At 36.4% G+C, this 19,966-nt stretch overlaps 1 protein-coding gene across 10 annotated transcripts in view; it reads left to right on the top strand.

Moving 5' to 3' along the window:
- The window catches only part of GULP1 (GULP PTB domain containing engulfment adaptor 1), a 295,772-nt gene that overhangs the window by 158,538 nt on the left and 117,268 nt on the right, over nt 1-19,966 (top strand). For 2 of the 10 annotated variants that reach the window (XM_073218540.1, XM_073218537.1), the window contains one exon: nt 6,818-6,905. The exons of the other annotated variants lie outside the window; for them this stretch is intronic. The gene's annotated coding sequence lies outside the window, so the exon portion shown is untranslated. The remainder of the gene's footprint in view (nt 1-6,817; nt 6,906-19,966) is intronic. 10 annotated transcript variants of the gene reach the window in all.

Here is a 19,966-nt window from a genome sequence, read left to right as displayed (position 1 = left end):
AAAGAAAAGGCATATGCAGCACTATTTACAATAGTCAAGAAATGGAAGCAACCTAAGTGTCCATCAGTAGATGAATGGATAAAGAAGATGTGGTACATATACACAATGGAGTATTATTCAGCCATAAGAAGAAAACGAATCCTGCCATTTGGGACAACATGGATGGAGCTAGAGGGTATAATGGTCAATGAAATAAGCCAGACAGAGAAAGGCAAGTACCAAATGATTTCACTCATCTGTGAAGCATAAGAACAAAGCAAAAACTGAAGGAATAAAACAGCAGCAGACTCACAGAACCCAAGAATGGACTAACAGCTGCCAAAGGGAAAGGGACTTGGGGCAGGGGTGTGGGTAGGAAGGGAGGGAGAAGGGGAATAAGGGGCATTACGATTAGCACACATAATGTAGGGGGGCATGGGGAAGGCAGTATAGCACAAAGAAGACAAGTAGTGACTCTATAGCATCTTACTACACTGACGGACAGTGACTGTAATGGGGTATGTGGTGGGGACTTGGTAATGGGGGGAATCTAGTAACCATAGTGTTACTCATGTAATTGTATATTAATGATACAAAAAGAAGGCATATTTTAGGTCCCTGCATAATTCTTTTAACTTCCCTACCTTAGCCTCCTCTCTAGGTTTGGATTAGCACACAATAGTTCCCAGCACCATTTTTTAATAGAAATCTCTCATTTGGGGGACATTTTTGTTGGTGTGGTTTGTTATTACCAAGGATATTTCATTTCATTGATGTTCTATTCTTCTACTAATTTTTTTCCTTTCTAAATTATTATTAATCTTAGAAGTTGAAACATGTTTCTTAACTTCCTGATGAATTTCATAGGTGGATGGGGAAAGGCAGTAAAACAAAACTGAACATGTCAGGTAACTTTAAGATTTAACTCCAGCCTGTATTGCAAGAAATGGTCCTATAAGATCTTTAAACTTGTTTCTGATTACAGATTTACATGTAGTAAATCTGCATTTCCTTTAGCCTTCCTCCAACCTTTATCAATGAGCCCACACAAAGAAGCTAAAATGTCTGATATTCACTTTCCCATGCCTGGTTTCAGAAGTAGTCTAGTTGTTAGACCAATTCTTCTTGGGAGCAATGTTTTCTGCTTTTGTTTTCCCTGTGAGAAAATGAAATACTCTCCTGGCTACATGTGTATATATTTAGGTAAGCAGGAGTAGCCATTTTGTGACTGTGAATGAGCAACTCAAAGACAGAAGCCAGCATGCTGACGATGGGAGAGCTGAAATGCAGGCACTATGGCCCGTGATGACAGCTACATGTATTTACCAACCTGGGAACTGTTTGCCTCCAGATTTCTTGTCATGTGAGATGTTGTGTACACATGTATATTATGCAGGCAAATTTTAGTCAGTCTTATTTGCATCCCCAAAGCATTCAAAGTATAACAAATTGAGTCCAAGTTTGGCTTCTCTAAGATGGCAGCCTAAAATTGTGCATAGGACACAGCACTTCTAATTTTTTCCTTTCTGAAATCAGCCTTGCTTACTGGATTTTTGTGTTTGGATTCTGCTATTTTGACTGGGGGCAGGTCACTTGTCTCTCCTTTGCAGTAAGTAATAAGTCTGGTCCGTATCTTCAGTGTTCACGTTTGTTATGTCCTAAAGGATCCTCTTTTCCTATTGCCTGATCAGCAGGCAAGACTTAAAACATTAAATTTCTGTTTACATACAAAGAAAGTCTTTTTTGAACTTAGATAAATGAAGCATGGTTTTACTGAATGACGCATTGATATTTCTTGATAAATGTTTAGCAGATTTTTGAATAAGAGTTGCTATGGCACTTTCATTGTGCCCAGTGGTATGTTAGAAGGAATTTGCTTTATAATGATGAATCCAAGATGATAGCCCAATGTAGTATAAAGTTCAAACATACTCATTAGAGTCACATCAACTTACAGTAAAATTCTGATTTTGCCATTTGATTGACACATGGATATAGGTAAATAATTTTGCTACATTGGTCCAGATATGGAGTCATACTGAATTGAAACCAACTGAAAATATTTTGAGAAGTAAATGAAATGGTATGTTTAAAGCATTGGTTCATTGCCAAGCATACACAGATGCCAAGTATATGGTATATCAAGTCTTCAGAGTTCCCCCAAAATGAGACTGAATTAAGGAATACTAGTTACTCTGTTAATCTGCTGATTTTATTTATTACATATTCACAGACTGTGTGACCCTTACTATTAATCATAACATGTCCTTCGGGAGAAAGAATTTAAATCTATCTTTTCATGGGAAAACATAAGGTATCAGAAATTGATGCTGCTATAGAAATACAGAGTTCATCCTGGTCAAAGCAAAAATCAGACACCTAGATTAAATGCATAATTTGAAACATCAAAGCATGAGGCTGAGTCGTGCTTTGGCCTGCCGCCCCAACATCTATTTATTTTTCTCACTAAAGAAATTGTGCAGAATGAATACTAATTGGATGGTAGGTATAGCAACACTATCAGAATGCAGATGGCATGAGCATTGTGAGATGTCATTGCTTCTATGGGTTGATATGTGCAGCATAGGGTATGCAGAGCAATGATAAAGCTAAAAAATTGAAGTGGATATTTCTGCTATAGAGTTTCCAAATGAAAACACATTTCTGCTAATGAGAAGGATTGCAAAGCAATTCCCATGGCTACTCTAGGATTTGAAGTCTTGGAATCATGCTTGGAAATAATACATTGGAAGGGCTGTAGAAGACTATGACCACAATGAATTATTATCACATCATTGGCATATTCAGTGAGAAATTGGCTTTGCTTGAACTTTAAAGGAAGTAGAGGATAGCAGTAGTTCAAATGGCCTCTATAGAGTTTATTCATTTTTTAAAAATTCATTCACATATTTAGTAAGTTGTTCTTGCCTCTGATTCCCTTCCTTTTCCTTTCTTTTTCTAAGAGTATACATTTAGTTCAGCTAATTTTCTCTTACTATATTATCAATGTTGTAATATTTATGGCTTATATATTAATTGATAAAAATTGACAATTTCACAAAATAATATTGAAACATACATGATAGAAAGGAAATGCCAACAGTATGTTACATTATTATTATCAATACCATTAAGAAAGATATTTTAGTGATCTTGAACTTTATTTCTGGTTTCAATAGAGAAAGTAGGGACTTTCTCTCAGATTCAACTTTATTTGTTGCCTAATTAGTGTTTTTTATCTTAATATTTAAAATATTTAATTGCTTATTGGTTTATGATGAAAACATTGAAGCATTAAGTATGTCTAATTCAGCTAAATTGTATACACACAATTATATATTTGAACCATTTCTAGCCAATATTTTGAACTAAAGGAATAATAGTGACCTGAAATAATTAGGTGGAGGAAGCTTGGTGGCTGTACACCTTTACTATTAAAAAAGTAGTGTTTTTATAATCACTATATAAATGTATATACATATTATATATGTTCATGTATATGCAATTTTATATCTTCTCAAGAGCTAAATTAGCATATTCTCACACTAAGATAAACTACAACCTATTCCTTAACTCTCTTCCATTTAAAATGTTTTACTTAATATAAAAGAAACATAAGGTATTAGCGTATGAGATTTCTTTTCTAAGCCAAAGGTATTTTCTGTAAAATAGATATTTGGTATTACTAAATTTTCAGAAGGAATTTCTCTTCCATAGTCCAAAGGAGCAATGAGTAAAACTGCAGTATTTCCAGAATCTCTCACCTGGCTTTAGTACATTTGGATATCAATAGGCGTTTCCAAGGGATGGAGAGAATTAGTCCATCTCCATATCAATAGGTAATTACTTGGGCGAGCAGGAGTTTATATGGACCAGAGAGGGTGGGTGGAGCTCTCTCTTCTGCTGCAGCCAGGTCAAGAGAGAGACGGGGATGACTGCTTGTAAGAAATAAAGGGTTTCTTAACTTTATTTCTCCCTTTGACTGATTTTGGTTTTAGAGGTATTTTGTCCTGAGATTTTCCTCTGGAGTTACATCTGGCAGTATTCTGCAGGACCTCTGAACCTGTAATCTGTCTAAATGGGTGTAAGCCTTGGGTGGGCTGCCTCTAAGGATGCTAGGGAGGCCCCAATGGCTGCAGCGGCAGAGGTTGCAGCTACAATCGGGAACCCCCTCTACATGGGGCTTCCTATTAGGGAGACCCTAGTGGGGAATTGGTCTAGGGTAAAGTACCTCCTAGACGGATGGGGCCTTCCCCAAATTTGGGGAAGAGTGGAGACACCCCTTAAAATGAAAACTATATCTAGAAAAACTTTAAACCAGGAAACTGCAGAATTAGCCTTCTGTCAGGTAGAAGACTACTTAGAGGCCCTGAGTGGCCGTGTGGCAGCTGGCACTATACAATTTCTTTTTGTACAGGTAGTGGGAAGTGTTATTGAGGAGCGAAAGAGGGTTATTGAGGAAAGATAGAGACTTTGGCAGGAAAGACACACTTCAACATTGCTTGGAGGAGCTGGGTGATGACTCAAGGAATGCCCTTAAGTAAGAGAGACAGTTATTGAGAGGACGGGTGCACTCCTGGAAAATTCCTTAGCAGAAGTGAGGAGGGAGGCAGAAGGAGAGTCTGCTTTGCAGAAGGTCATGTGAGACGGGGAGGAAAAGAGCGGTGCCTTCAGCTCTGGAGACAGTAGAAGAGGTGTCGGGGAGAGGATGATGGGGTGAGGCCAATGGCCGATCTGTTGCTGAGGGCACCACCTGAGGCACCAGCCTCTCCTGTGTTAAAGGCCTACCCAGATGTAATTAAAGTAAAAATACACAATTGCAGGCTCCTGAAGGTGAGGAGCCACCCCCTCCCCAGGTTGTGGAGCACCCTGTGCTCCGCCCCTGTACCCAGGATGAGCTGGTGGACATGAGCATTCAGTATTGGCAGAAACCATCAGAATCTCTGCCTGCGTGACTTTTGTGTCCCTGGAATATGGGGTGGAAAACATTGTTATTCTAGGTTCTGAAATGAGTAAACTGGCTTCCCTGATGACTCACCTTCTCTCCAGCAGCGGTTGCAAAGTGCCCGTCAAACCTCAGGGATTCAGGTGCTTTCGGATTGACTGACGGCAGCCATTGAGGCAGTTTGGCCTAATCAGGGTGATTTACTATACTTACCCACGAGCTGGAAAGCATATGTAGAGATCCAACAGGTGTTACCGGGAATTAGGCATGAAAAATATCATCTATAATATGGACCCCCAAGTCCCTGATGAGGAGCTATTCACCATAGGGATGAAATCTGGTGCTCCATACAGCTCCCCCATCTCTCTTTGGGTCCCCAGTGACTATTCTTGTCCCCCCACTTAGGGCAACCCATAAATGAGGCTACATGTACTTTAGCAGATCTGGGGAGGTTGAAACAGTAAGAGCCTGCAAGGAGTATGGGCTACGACTGAAAGGAGAGGTGCAAAATGTCCTGTGAAGGTCCCAGGACCTAGATGTGGATCGATTTGATAAAAGCTGGGGTAGTGAAAGAAAAACTTGATGGGCAGCCCAGTAGTATCTTACTAGAGCTGTGGCACCAATTAAAGCCAAAGCAGCAGTTACAGCTGCTGAGGTCCAGGACATGGAAGCCAGAGGCAGAGCCTCATGTCCGGCCTTGTTCCTGCAAGACTTCCTGGGAGACAGCACTCAGGCTCTGCCTGGGCCCTCTCCCCACAGGAAGACAATTGGATGTTATGGTTTGACTGAGGGGAGGGTCAAGGTCCCCACCTTGGGGGATTTGGTGGGGACCAGTGGCCACATGTAGAATTAGCAATTCCTTGATCCCCTGTGAATATACAGTGTGTCCTAGTGCTGGTGGACACAGGAGCTGAATGCTCCAAGATTTATTGCAACCCAGAGGGTTTTCCAGGGACACCCCCTGACTACTGTTTGCAGAGTGGGGCTAAGTGGGACTCTCTTGGGAATATTGCATCTAACACTGTGTGTGATGTTACGCTCATGACTGATTACCATACAGATAAATGTGGCATTTTTGCAAGAGGTTTTGGGTCTTGTAGGCTACTAGAGAGTGTTTATTTTGCACTTGGCATAAATTCTGAAGCCCTTATGCCATTTGATATGAAAGGGCATCAGGTGGAGCTGACATCAAACATGTGCATTTACCTCCGCTGTTGCAAAATGGACAGTCAAGGCCGTGGAAGTCTTGAGTGAGACAGACCCGTCAGGGCCCTGTGAGCTGGATGTCCAAGTGACTGAAGACAGCTGTGGCTGGGGCCTCGGCAGCACCTTGTAGACTGTTTGCCTTTCACATTGGTCCAGGTGCATTGGCTAGCAGCACAGCATGCCTCAGGCAGAAGACAATGTAGGCTGTAACCTGTCAATGGGGCCTGCTTTTGACCTCTGAAGAGGTCAGCAGAGCCCTTTCAGAAGTGCTCCGTGTTACTGAATCCCACAGCAACCTGGAGACTACGTAGCCTTGGACATTTCAACACCTGGACAAACGATGGCTGTCCCTTCTGTCACCTTGGGGACAAGGCCTGGAAGCTGGCCTCCTGTGTGTTCCTGGAGTAACATCAGAGTGGCCCCCAAAGATGACAGTAGTGTAACCAAAAAGGCCAGAAGTTTTTGTGGCCTATATGTGCCCCCTGGCTGCAGCTGCCACGTGATGATTGCTCTGAACTCCCTACCTGTTCAGTTACTGCCTGCCTGTGGAGTGGGTGAGCTATGCACTTAATCTGCCTAGGACTTTTAACCTAGCTGAATCCTCTGGCTTGAGGATAATCATGATTTTATTGCTGTTGCTATTTTATGTTATTAGCCTGGTTACAATGCTCCAGTTTTCTCGCACAGGGGCCATTGCAGAAGACGGAGAACATGTAGATCATAAGGCAAGATTTCTGGAGGGGTGGAGAGAATTAGTCCATCTCCGTATCAACAGGTAATTATTACATGGCCAAGCAGGAGTTTACCTGGACCATAGAGGGTGGGTGGAGCTCTCCCTTCTGCTGCAGCCGAGTCAAGAGAGAGATGGGGATGACTGCTTGTAAGAAATAAAAGGATTTCTTAACTTTATTCACCCTTTTGGCTGATTTTGGTTTTAGAGTTATTTTGCCCCGGGATTTGCTCTGGAGTTACAGGAGGGAACCCAACAGAAGCAAGGGTAGGATTCCTCCGTGTTTCAGGAGCTCTGATTTTACTCTAGTTCAGTCAGAGCACTCTTTCATGGCTGGAAATCATTAAGCTTCAGCAAAATTTACCCCTCTCAGTTCTTGTTTTTTCCCAATCAAGTAAGAGGTTTTACTTTTACCTTGTAGGAAATTACTCAGTAAGTATATGCACTCATTTAAACTACAAAATATAGTGACTTGCCCTAGTTTAAAACAAAGAGCACTGAACTATTAATATTGTAATATTGTAATCGATAATTTCTCAATTTGAATTTTTTTAAAGAGCTAGTATTCTCCAGTTTTTGTTTTCCTAACAATTTATGACCTAAAAAACATGATTTATTATGAAGGAAAAACACATTGCTGTTTTTACTTTACCTGTTCAATGTTGGTGAAGAAATTATCAAAAACATTCACAATTCAGTCCTTTCTGTTGGGTTGCTGAGTGAGCACATTTGCATAATGTAAAGGAATGAGCCAGGTTGCATATTGTCACATATGGTTTGCATTATGAGAACAGCATGTTAATAGAAGGAAAGAACAACAACAAAAATAAAACTTTGGGAAACATGAGAAAACTCCATATTTGTTTCTCTTTAAATCAAATTTTTGATTTCACTTCCACCAAGACAGGACTTCTTTGTAATGGTGAATATACTGCATTCTTATCATTAAAAATGATGATCTTCTCATGAATTTGTTAGATGAGTTAAGTGGATAGTTTCTAGCACTTAAATATGTTTACACTTTGCCAATATTCCTATAATTTAAAAAATAGGCTTATTTTAACTTAGGCTTCTTGTCATTATTGTTAATATTAATACTAAAATGGAAAATAGAATATTTGTAAAGTGTTCTTTACTCTGCACTTTGTAAAGAGGGTCACTGAGCAATTTGCATCTTGTCTGTTTACTCAGTTTTCTCTTTGATATCCTTGCTTGGGTGAGCTCAGAGAAGAGGAATACATTTTTAATTGCATTAGTGCAATTCGAATATATTGAAGCACTTGGTTTCTGTTCATGTAGAAATACATCTGTCATAACATACAGTAAATTAAAGTTTTAATCTAAAAGCAAAGATAGATGTACCTCAATTTATAAATTTATGATAATATTATGTACAAAATACAGTATTTCTCCAATGGATGAAGCAAAATTTAACAAATATATATGTTTAGAATAGGGATGAATTGTTTTATCATTATTTGAGTATTTTTATAGTCTTGGATCATTAAAAGTAAATAAATGTAATACAGTATTTAATATTTTCTAATACGCACACTTAGCTTTCTAAATAAAAGAAGGTTGGAGACCAGCCAATTTTATTATTCCCAGAGTTGTCTCTTATCTGTCTGTCTTTAAATCTGAAGCTTATGCTGTTGTGTCTCCTTTCTTTATATGTTAAGAATAATGAAAGGAAAGCAAGCACCAGGTCCAGAAACAAGTGCGTGTTTGTGCAGAGAAATCACAGAACGAGGAGGTTTTCCTCTTCAGGCCACCAGCCTGAAAGCAGAGCCAGCCTACCAGGATGGTACCTGACAGCATTTTTATGATTTAAAAATGCAAAAGAAGAAGATGGACTCACATCACATGGTTCAAGTCTTCTCCTTGGATATTAAGATGCCAAGGCTTATAAGGAGACTGTGCATTTTCCCCTATTTATGAGGTTTTCAACCTTACTTAGAAGTATATTCTTAGGTTATGTTCTGCAATTCTCACCAACCAAAACTGTATAGAACTTTTTTATTGTATTTTCTATTATGAACATAATAAATATACCCATACCCTTTGCATGTCATGTTTTTGTAAACAACAAATGCTAGGTCCCTTGCCCCACCCCAGTGCTGACATATTTTCCTCCCACACTGCCCATGAGACCTGCTCCCCACATGAGAATCGCCAGCCCAAAGTAATCCACACTGGTTTTTGTTGTATTATTTTTGTTCTATAAATAGAATGTTAATATTTTATTATTATAATGTTATGGCACGTCTCAAAAGCAATAAATAAATATTTAAGGACATTGGAGATTGAAGAATTAAGTGGTAAAGTAACACAATGGAAATACCAAATATACCTTTGTAGAGGATTGCCTGTAAAATAGTAAAGTCAGAAATGGGTATATCTTTCCAAAAATGTGCTTGCTTTTTTTTTCAAAAAATATATATTTTTTATCTTTAACCTTTCTAGGAAATATTTACAAAAATATTGTTATATCATTAGACCTATACTATTAGAGGAATTCTACATAAATTGGTAGATAGTGACTCAATATCCCTATCTCTTAAAGACTTTAAAAACAAAACCAGAGCTGAAGAAAGATATAAATATTCATCACAAATCCCAGAGTACTGGTTGCTCTGTGTTCCTTTTGCTTTAAGTAAGTAAAGGCTAATTAATAATTATTGACATATTCCAAGGCAAAGAATAAGGGCCATAGTGGTTTGTATTATCGTCCTTTTTTCTCAGTAACTTGCTCAAAGGAAAAGACAACCCTTAGTTAACTTGATGTCTCTCCCTGTGGTGTCTAGTTCAAGGGGAAAAAGGTAATCATTCCACTAGTGGAATGGAGGCTAGAAATATGAAGAGATATAGGACAGAGTTTCAAGGTTTCCAGCAGGAAAAGATCTTATGGATTAGAAATGTGAGGTTTGCTACTTTCCGGATGCCAATGCCTGACTGCCCTCCACCTTTCTCTCTTTCCTCTGAAGCTGCAGATACCGCTGGACCCCAGTCTCCCCAGCCCAGACCTGCTCACTCCTTCTGGTAGATCTGGATTAGAAAGGTCTGATTACAGTTGGGCAAGAGGATTTACTGGTGAAAAGAAAGGGAAAGTCTAAAACATAAAACTTATAGTACTGATATATAAAGATAATCAGTAATTTTGGTCACTGATCCACAATTGCATTGAAATCCACATTAAACACGGAATATTGACATGCCTCTTTCCCTTCTGCCCCTTACCTGTGCTGCCCTGTTAGGAGACCTTCAGGAAAGCTTAGGTGTAAATATGTTAGTATGACAAACATAACGTGACAGTGTATGTATGTGTCTATCTGCCCCTTTGGTTATTAAATTGAGAACAATTAACTGAATATTCATGCTAATTATCATACAGCATGGTAAGAAAAGGAAACAATTGCTTGATATAGTTTCTAAGGCTGGGCCAATTTCAAAGAAAAGCCTTGGTTTAATATTGGAATATAATTTGCCAAGACACTTTTGCCCCCTTTTTCTCTTTCTTACTTGCCTGGAAAAATTCCAGCTCCTATAGGTAACTATGTCCTTACTCTTCTACATTCAAGTATGTAATGTGGCTGGAACAACACACACACGCTCATTTAGCTGTGGTGGTTAGTCTTTATGCTTAGGCTACAGTCCTCATCAGGTCATTAAAATGCCCCCAAAATTCAACTGCTTGTGTCTTCAAATTGCACTTCCACTTGAGATAACTATTTTCTGCCACCTCCTCTCCACTACCTTCTCCTTCCCTCCCCTCCTTTTCTTTAAGCCTTACATCCCTTCACCCTTCTCACTCAGAGCTAATGATCCCCTTCTTATGTAACTCATGAAATCCATGCAACTAGAAGAGAAATTCCATGTTTTCTCATTATTAAATCTACTGAATATCAAGTATTTTGAAGTGTTCCAATGACAGCCTTCCTTTCTGCTACAGCGAGTGATCTGCCTCTCCTTTTATCTGAGGACAGTCACTTGGCTGCGGATTTGACCATCCCTTCATGCCTGTTCAAGGAATTTGTTCCTGCACGTATCCTCTCTCTTTTCCGCATCATCAATTTTCTCCTGTTAAAGTAATTTTCCCATCAACATAAATACATATGCATTAGTACCCAACAAAGTTCTGTCCCTTGAGTCTGTGCACCTTCCAGTCCTACTTTGTTTCTTGCTTTCATTTACAGAAGAATTCCTTGAGTTTCTCTACTTCCCATCTCTACTTCCTCACTTATTTTCCTTATGATCTGGCACCAATAAGCTGTCTTAGCCCCTTTACCCTTGAAACTACAATGCAAAAGTCGCCTATAATCTTCATGTTGTAACACTCATAGCAGTTTCTTAGGCTTCCCCCCTCTTTTTTTATTAAGGTATCATTGATATACAATCTTATGCTCAGGTTTCACATGAGCAACATTGTGGTTACTAGATTCCCAACATTATCAAGTCCCCACCCCCACTCCATTGCAGTCACTGTCCATCAGCATAGCAAATGCTATGGAGTCACTACTCATCTTCCCTGTGCTACACTTCCTTCCCAGTACCCCCCCCTATATTATGTTTGCTAATAATAATGTGCCTTAATCCCTTTATTCCTCCCTTTCCCTCCACCCTCCCCAGTTGCTTTCCCTTTGGTAACTGTTAGTCCATTCTTGGGTTCTGTGAGTCTGCTGCTGCTTTGTTCCTTCAGTTTTTGCTTTGTTGTTATATTCTTAGGCTCCCCGTTTGTAGGTATATCAATATTATTTAGTCTTTTCTTAAAATATTCCTCATTTGGATGCCAGAGCTGCATACTTTCTTGGTTTTCATTTGACTTCAGTGGCTGTTCCATGCCACCTCTGAGCTTGATTATTATATTCTACCTAATTTATAAGAGTTTGCATGCCCTTGGGCTTAATTATCACTTCTTTATTTACAACTACTTCCTAGCTGACCTCTTCATCTATAAACTGGTTACTTCATAAATTATATCTCTATTCTTATCCTACCTGCCAGTCCTAGACTCTATCCAACAATTCACTCAGTCTCTTCTTAGAAGTCTAACAGATATCTCAGAACTAGCATACCTAAATATTAATCTTGAATTCCACCTTTCAAACTGCTTTTCCCAAGTGCCGCCTTCTCAATACACAGCACGATGGTTTCACTCAGTTAAAAAGAAACAAGGAAATAGTCATTGTTCTTGAGTTCTCTTTCTTACTCTTAATATCCATCCATCAATTAGATTGGTCATCTCTCCCTTTGAAATATAAATCAAATAATACTGCAAAGTGTCAGAGGATATGACACAGCAGAAAAAGTAACAAATTACAAAAACTTTGTGCCAAAAGGTGGAAGAGAAATCCATAGCTCTAATGACTTAAGGAGATGGAGTGAGAGTGATGATAATGCTAATACTCAAGAATTGGAAAGAATGAGGATTAAACTACAAGAAAGAACAAAAGTATAGGGAGAGGGAAGCTATTCTGTTCTTTGGAAATAAGAGATAAAGCAAAGAGATTAATGACTGAGTATTTGGATTTCAGTCTTAAAGTGGGAATTATCATTGCCTAAGTGATTAGTGGAGCTAGAAAAGAGAGGGCTGACATGAATCATCTCAGTAAAGTAAGAGGCAAGATTATATGGAAGCAGCTGCTTTGAGGTATCAAAGAAGAAGGAATAAAAGGAACACTGAGTAGCTGGGGGGACCCAGTCTAGACACCACCAGTGGCTGGCAAGTGTGGTTTTCCAATCTCAAATAAGCTTTGGCTTTCTCCTGTGCTCAAGGGCAAGGGCTCTGACATCACCCACAAATGCACCACCAGACCAAGTACCCTGGGTCACTAAAGAGAGAATAGCAGGAGTGCCAGCCTTGTACCAATATTTATTATGTCAAAGGTGCATGCAAAGTATTAAAATATTCATATTCCTTAGGGCTGTTCAAAGCATACTGTCTTTGCTCTGTTTTATGTACTTGTATGTCATTGCTTATCCCTTTCCTGCTCTTCACCACAGTCAATTGTTTAACGTACATATTTTTTGTTTGTGTTTGTTCTTCTAAAATTGATATTGTTTTGTATATAAACTGTTTAATTTTCAGGTTATCTGTTTCACCTTATTTGGTGCAATCAGCATTGTCTCTAAGTTCCATTCCTATTGTTATGTGCATACTTAATCATGGTTTTCAATTGGTCATTTTACATAGTACTCCATGATGTACACCTACCACCTTTTGCCTATCTCTTCTGCTGGTAATAGACAACCAGATTGCCTCTGTCTCCTTACTACTGCAATCTGTGAGATTTCTCACAGAAGTCTTTTATGTATCTGTGAGAAATCCTTTGGGATGAATACTCAAGAATGAACTTTCTGAGTTATAGGGCCTGTGAACATTCAGTTTGTTTAAGCACAATGGATTGCTCTTCGAATGAGCCATGCTATTTATAAATTGTCACCAATAGTACATGAAAATCACTATGTCCCAGTTTTCCTCAACACTGCTTGAATATTAGAATTACCAGAAGGGTTCTTTAAAAATGTTAAAGCCAGGGCCCTAAATTCCAATTTAAATGGACCAACTGAATTTTTGAGATTTTAATCTCTACCAGGTTATTCTAGTGAGCATGTAAATGTAAGAACTATTGTTACAACCTCACATTAGCACAAATTCTTGGCACTATACAATTTTCTAACTTTGTCAGTCAAAGTAGAATAAAATAATATAGTTTAAATTTGCATTTTGCCAATTACTAATAAGTTTACACACCTGTTTATATGCTTATGAGCTTTTGGTTTGCCTGTTTTGTAAACTGGGTGTTCTTTCATTGTCTGTCTATATTCCTTTGGGGTTACTGACTTTTTCTTACCGACTTTTAGGAAAGTCTTTGTATATTTTAGATATTACCTTTTTTTGCATTTAGAGAGAGAAAGTGCCTTTTCTCAGATTTGTCATTTGTGTATTAACCTCTTCCGTGGTGACATTTTCTGAAACAATGTCTTTAATTGTAATGTAATCAAACTTATTTTTAAACTTATTTCACATTTTTTTCAAGAAATTCTTTCCTTGCTCACAGTCAAAATGATATTCTTTTATATTTTCTTAGATTTTATACTTTTGTTTTCTTACTCATAAAGTGATTAATGCATTTGGTTCCCAACTCTGTGTAGTGTTAAGGATAAAATGTTTTGTTTTTTTCCTGTATCATCCATATTTCTGAATACTGTCTGACATAGAGTTTATCCCTTCTTTATTGAATTATGGTGTCCTCTTAATCATATACTAAGATTCTATCCTTAATCAGAATTAAGATCCCATCCTTAAAGGATGTTTATGAATGCTTTATTCCAATCCATTTCTCTTGAATTTCATTCCAGGGTTACACTGTTTACTACAATAATTTTACAGGATATATGTCTCAGTATCACTTGGGAGTCCTCTTTTACTATTCTTACAAGAGTCATTTAGTTTTTTCTAAGTACTTATTATACTATATAAATATTAGAGTAAGTTTAGACTAATGCAAAAATTTATATGGAGAAAATTTTATGTAGAAATTTATATGGAAGAATATATAATTTTTAGAGTAGCTTTAGAGTAGATTACTCTAAATCTCATATGCAGTACATTTTCACAAGCTACTTAATCCAGTCACAAATTTTGACTATATGCATTGGATATATAAATTATTTTAGAAATAAATGATATTTTTATAACATTAAATTATGCCACTCAGAGCAAGAAATGTATCTATCTATCTACTCAAATCTTCTTTGTTTTTATGCAAGTTAAAATTTTTTTCTCTATAGAGATCTCTTCTAGGTGTATTAGTATTTATAAGTTGATTTTCTATCTGACAACCTTGCTGAACTGTCAGCATTAATTCTAATAGTTCTTCTGCAGACTTTCAAAGATGGTCATCTTATCATCTGTAAATAATATTAGTTTTATTTCTTCCCTTCCAATCATCACATCCATATCTTTTACTTGTAGCAGGAGCAAGTACCTTGGTACCATGGTACAAACTTCACCTTGCTCCCAGTCTTGGAAATATCTCAATATTCTCCATTAAGTGTAATGGTTGCTGAAGGTTACCAAGTGAGGGAGGTTGCCCTCCATTCCTAATTTGTTAAGCAATATTTTTTTTTTAGTTCTTTAGAAGTTTTGCAGTCTGAAAATGTTTTTCTGTACATTAATAGAGTTAATTGTATCTTTTCTCTATCAGCTTGTCTGTGTGCTTAATGGTATTTATAAATTTTCTTGTGTTCAGCAATCCTGGCATTTGTGGTATAAACTTCCTATTATCATGAGTATTTTAAATACACTGTGTAATTTAGTAGCTCTTATGGATTGCATTGTGTCCCCTCACAAATTATATGTTGAAGTCCTAACTCTCAGTAGCTCAGAATGACACCCTTTTTTGGAATTAGGTCCATTGAAGAAATAATGAGTTAAGTTGAGGTTGTTCTGGAGTAGGATGGGCTGGTAATCCAGCAGTGACTGACATCTTTATAAAAAGAAAGCCGTGTGAGAGAACTGAGACATGTATAGAGGGAAGACATGAAGACTTAGGGATAACTTCACTGTAAGCCAGGGAAGCTTTGAGGCTCCCAAAAGCTAGGAGAGAGGCCTGTAACAGATTCTTCCCTAGCTCCTTCAGAGGGCATGGCCTTGCTGACACCTGGATTTCAGGTTTCTGGTCTCCAGAGCTATGAGCCAATAAACTTCTGTTGTTCGAAGCTACCCAATTTGTGGTCCTTTTTTACAGCAGCTCTACAGAACTAATAGAGCAACTAATATTTTCTTATAATTTTTACAACTGCATTATTATATAATTGGCATGTACTTACCTGTTGAATTATTTTTTTGTTATGGAATAAAATTGTATTAATACTAGTTAAACAAATTAGGCAGTTTTTGCTTTCTGTTTTCTGGCAAAATGTGTTCAAGATAAAACTGTTGTTTGAAAGCTTCTTACAATTGTGATAAAACTGCTTAGGTCTAGATTTTTTTGGAGAGAGTTATTCAATGTCTTTAATAGTTGGATCTATTTGAGGTTTTCTACTTATGCTTCAATTTTGAATTCCTGTATTTTCCTAGGAGTTCATCCATTTTGCTTATGCTTTCAATCTGATTTTTGCTTAGGGTCTTAGGGAAGATTGGATAGATTTGGTTTCACTAATTCTAGCCCTTATTTTTATTACATCTTTTCTTTTTCCTTAATTTTTTTTCTTTTTCTCCTTCCAAGAATTTCCATTCTTTTTCTGAATGTTTAACTCAGATTTTAAACTTTTTTTAATAAATATATTTACATTTATAATGTTCCTATATAATGTGTTTAGCTGGTTCTACAAGTTTTGAAATGAAGGATTTTCATTATTCAGTTTTATATATTTCCTATTTTCTCCGTACTTTCTTTATATCTCCTTTTCAACCATTTTGTTTGTAATCTTTATAGTTCTATGGTATACAGATTTAAAAATAATTTAAAAATGTTTTATTATTAGTTACTGATGCTGATTATTACTTGATTATCTTGATGCAGCCTTATCAGATACATATTTTATGCCTATTTCTTACTATCTTGTTTGTTGCTTTTGCCAGTATACAAATATCTTCTCTGTATCTTAAGATATTTTTGCTTTACATTCTGTTTTGACTTATATTAAAGTGGTTATCATAGCTTTCTTTTGGTTTATAGTTTTCTGACATTCTTTTCCATTATTTTACTTTGAATTTTCTCTAACTTATTCTAAGAGTCTTTTGTGGACAATATATTTAAGAAAATACTTTTTCTATATAATCTGAGACTTCTCATCACTTACTTAGTATATTTCATCTAATAAGCAGTAGATACAGTAGTAAGTTCCATAAAATTATGAAACACAGTAGACTTCTACTTTTGCATCTTGTTTCATGTTCTCTATTTAGTGTGTTTTATTTTGGAATTTTTTTCTCATTTGCTCTTGTCAAAGTTTCTTTGGCTGATTTTAAAGTATACATATTGTAGCTCTGTTTTTGTGCTGGTTGCCATTAAAACATGTTTCTATGATTATATTCCCACATTAGTTCCTTAAATTTTAGCATCTGTAACTTCCCAGCCATAAGTTAATATTAAATGTACTAATGTCTCTGGTTTTTCCTTCTGTGCTCCATCATGTGACAAATATTCACTTAGACTTTTAGTTCTGTGTTGTTATGGGTGTGTGTGCATGCACACAGACATGTCTGTATATATCTAACTGTATCTATATATTTCTTTATCTCTATTTTTCTCTATGCATCAATCTATTTTCTTTTTTCTCTTTTTTCTTAATCCTATTTAGCTATTATCATTCTTATGATAAAATGTCTTGACAAAATTTATGGCAATGCTTTTGTGCTTTTATCTTTTACAAAAGCTGGTTTGTTTCTCTTCTTATTTAATACTCTCTAGTATTTTCATTACCTTTTCAGTAAAAAGTAAAAAAAAGTACTTTACTTTTTCCGTGATAAAAAAGGACTTTACATTCACAGAATGGTAAAAATTCTGAGACATTACATGTTTTTTAATGAAGTTATTACTTACTCTCATTACATTATACTTACTCCCTATAAGATTCATGGTTCAAAATTCTTTTCTTTCAGAAACCTTGAAAATATTGGTTACTTGTCTTTTTTGCATCTTCTGTTACTTTACTATTGTGAAGTTTGTTGTTAATTCAGTTATTGTTCTATTTAGGCAATCTGTTTCTGCCTGGACATGTTGTATATTTTTTCTTTTCATTTAACGTTCTGAATTTTATTATAATATGCCCAGGTCTGCAACTTTCAATTTGACATTTTTCATAATCTATTCTAATTTTGTGAAAATTGTCTCTACAGTTCTTTTTTCAGCTATATCCTGTTCTTTTATTTTTCTATCTTTATAGTACTCCCCATATCTAGATTTTGGCACTTTTATTTCTAACCTCTGTATCTCTTAGTATTTCTTTGATATATCTCTTTAGTCACCCAGGAGAGTTTCTCCTTTGATCTTGTTTCTTTTTAAAATTTTCACAGCAGATTTATTCATAATAACTAAAAAATGGAAACTAAATGTCCATCAGTAGGTAAATGGATAAATTATAGTATATCTATACAATAGGTTGCTGCTTAGCAATAATAAGTAATCAATTAATATATTTATCAACATGGATAAATCACAAAAGCATGCTAAACTAAAGAATCCAGACACAAGAATCTCCATTTGATCTTTGAATGCAGCAATTCATCTATAAATTATACCCACTCTGCAATTATTATGGTTTTTTATCTCAGCCATTATATTTTATACTAATATTTTCCATCATTTCATTTATTAATAACTTCTTATTGTTTTCTCACTTACAAATATTTCCTCTGTCTTTAGGTAGAGTCTATTTTCATTTCCTTTTATTCTTAGAATTTTGTTTATATTAACAAATCAAAAAAAACACTCTGGAAACCAAGAGATCTCTGAAATAAAAGGGCTTATTGAGCCTTTAAAGGTGCTAGCCAGAAAAAGGACTAAGTCCTGAGACAGCAAGTTTCTGCATCACCAGCAGCAAGGCCAGTTAACAGAAAACATTTTGTCAACCATACTTAAGAAACAGGGTGTATTGTGAGGGGTGTGGGTAAAATTGCAATACTTCCAGAATCTCTTGGCCTTAGTGCATATCCATATAGATTGGTGTTTTCAAGGGGTGGGGAGAAGTAGCCCATATCCATATCAAGAGGTGATTACAAGGGAGGAGGGAGCAAGGGCATATCTGGACCAGAGAGGTTGGATGGGGTGCCTTTTTGCAACTGGGTGATGAGAGACACAGCAAGCAGAAGTGGATAAGTGCTTGTAAGCAATAAATGTTTTCTCATATTTTATTTCTCCATTTGGCCGATTTCAGCTTCAAAGGTTATTTGCCCCAGGGTGGGAACATATTTTTCTGCTGAAGTTAAAAGGATTCTCAAGGAAAGAAAGTTGCTTAAATTCACACTAGCTACATAAAAGGAAGGTGGTGTAACCAAAAGTGGGTAAAGTTCAGGGATAGGTGTTTAGTCCATAGAGAAGGCTTGTATATTGGTTGTTGATGATGGTCAGACACTGGGCACATGCAAAGGGGATGTGGTGGTTCTGGGGACCATCTAGAGGATTATTAAAATGACTACATCCAGGAAATTTTTATTTCTATCCTCTGTAGCTGTGTAGTTTCTGGCCACCTATGGCCTGCAGCTATTGATTGATGACTTTCCTTGTCTCTCTCACTCATTCTCAGGCCCTTATATCACCTAAATTAGGACATTTTAGAATTTTTCCTTGTCACTATAGAAAGTTTAACCTAGATAAAGAATATTGTCCTATTTCCTTGCTGGAGTAATTTTTCATTTTTGTTATTACAACAGGCAGAATGTTGACTTGGCTTCAGTGGAACTTCTATCTGAGAATACGCAGTGCTTCACCAAATTGTTCATTAATTTATATTTTTTTCACCAGATATATTATTTCAATGGATTTCTTCAATAGATTTCTGTTTAACAGAAGAAATATTTGTGTCACAGAATGATCATGACTGTTATAATTATGGGCTTGTTTATAATGTTTTCTTTGATGAAAAAGTACATTGTCTTTATTTGTATATTTATTATGATCCTGTGCAGTACATGTAATAAGGTAGACTATATTTTAGTTCATCATTGGATTACTGAGTAACCTTAGAGAACTTCCTAATTCTGAAAATACCTTCAAATTAAGATTTTTTGTCATTACACATTTTCAACAGATTTGAGGAACTAAGATAAAAGTTTGTATTACAGTAAAATATATATTATTTCAGAAAACTAATTTGTTAAATTCAACAAATATTTACTATAGGTAAGAACTAGATGCTAGGGATGTAAAATGATGAAGAGTTTAAAACCCAGATCCACTTACTTTTCTAAGACATCCATTTTCAATTCTTTGGTGGTGAAATCAAAGCATCTATTAGTGCAAGAAAAGAGAGGGCTAATTTCATTTGAGTAGATATATTGAAAGGAAATTTTCCAAATTAGTTCAGTGAAGTAGGTTGGGGTTAGTTTCCAGAAATCTTACTAAATCTGATCAAATGGAGTGTCAAATAATAAACAAAGT

The sequence above is a fragment of the Manis javanica genome, chromosome 12, assembly GCF_040802235.1.
Source record: "Manis javanica isolate MJ-LG chromosome 12, MJ_LKY, whole genome shotgun sequence".
NCBI lineage: Eukaryota > Metazoa > Chordata > Mammalia > Pholidota > Manidae > Manis > Manis javanica.
The sequence above is the reverse complement of the archived record's forward strand: the minus strand, read 5'-3'. Positions and strand labels throughout refer to the sequence as shown.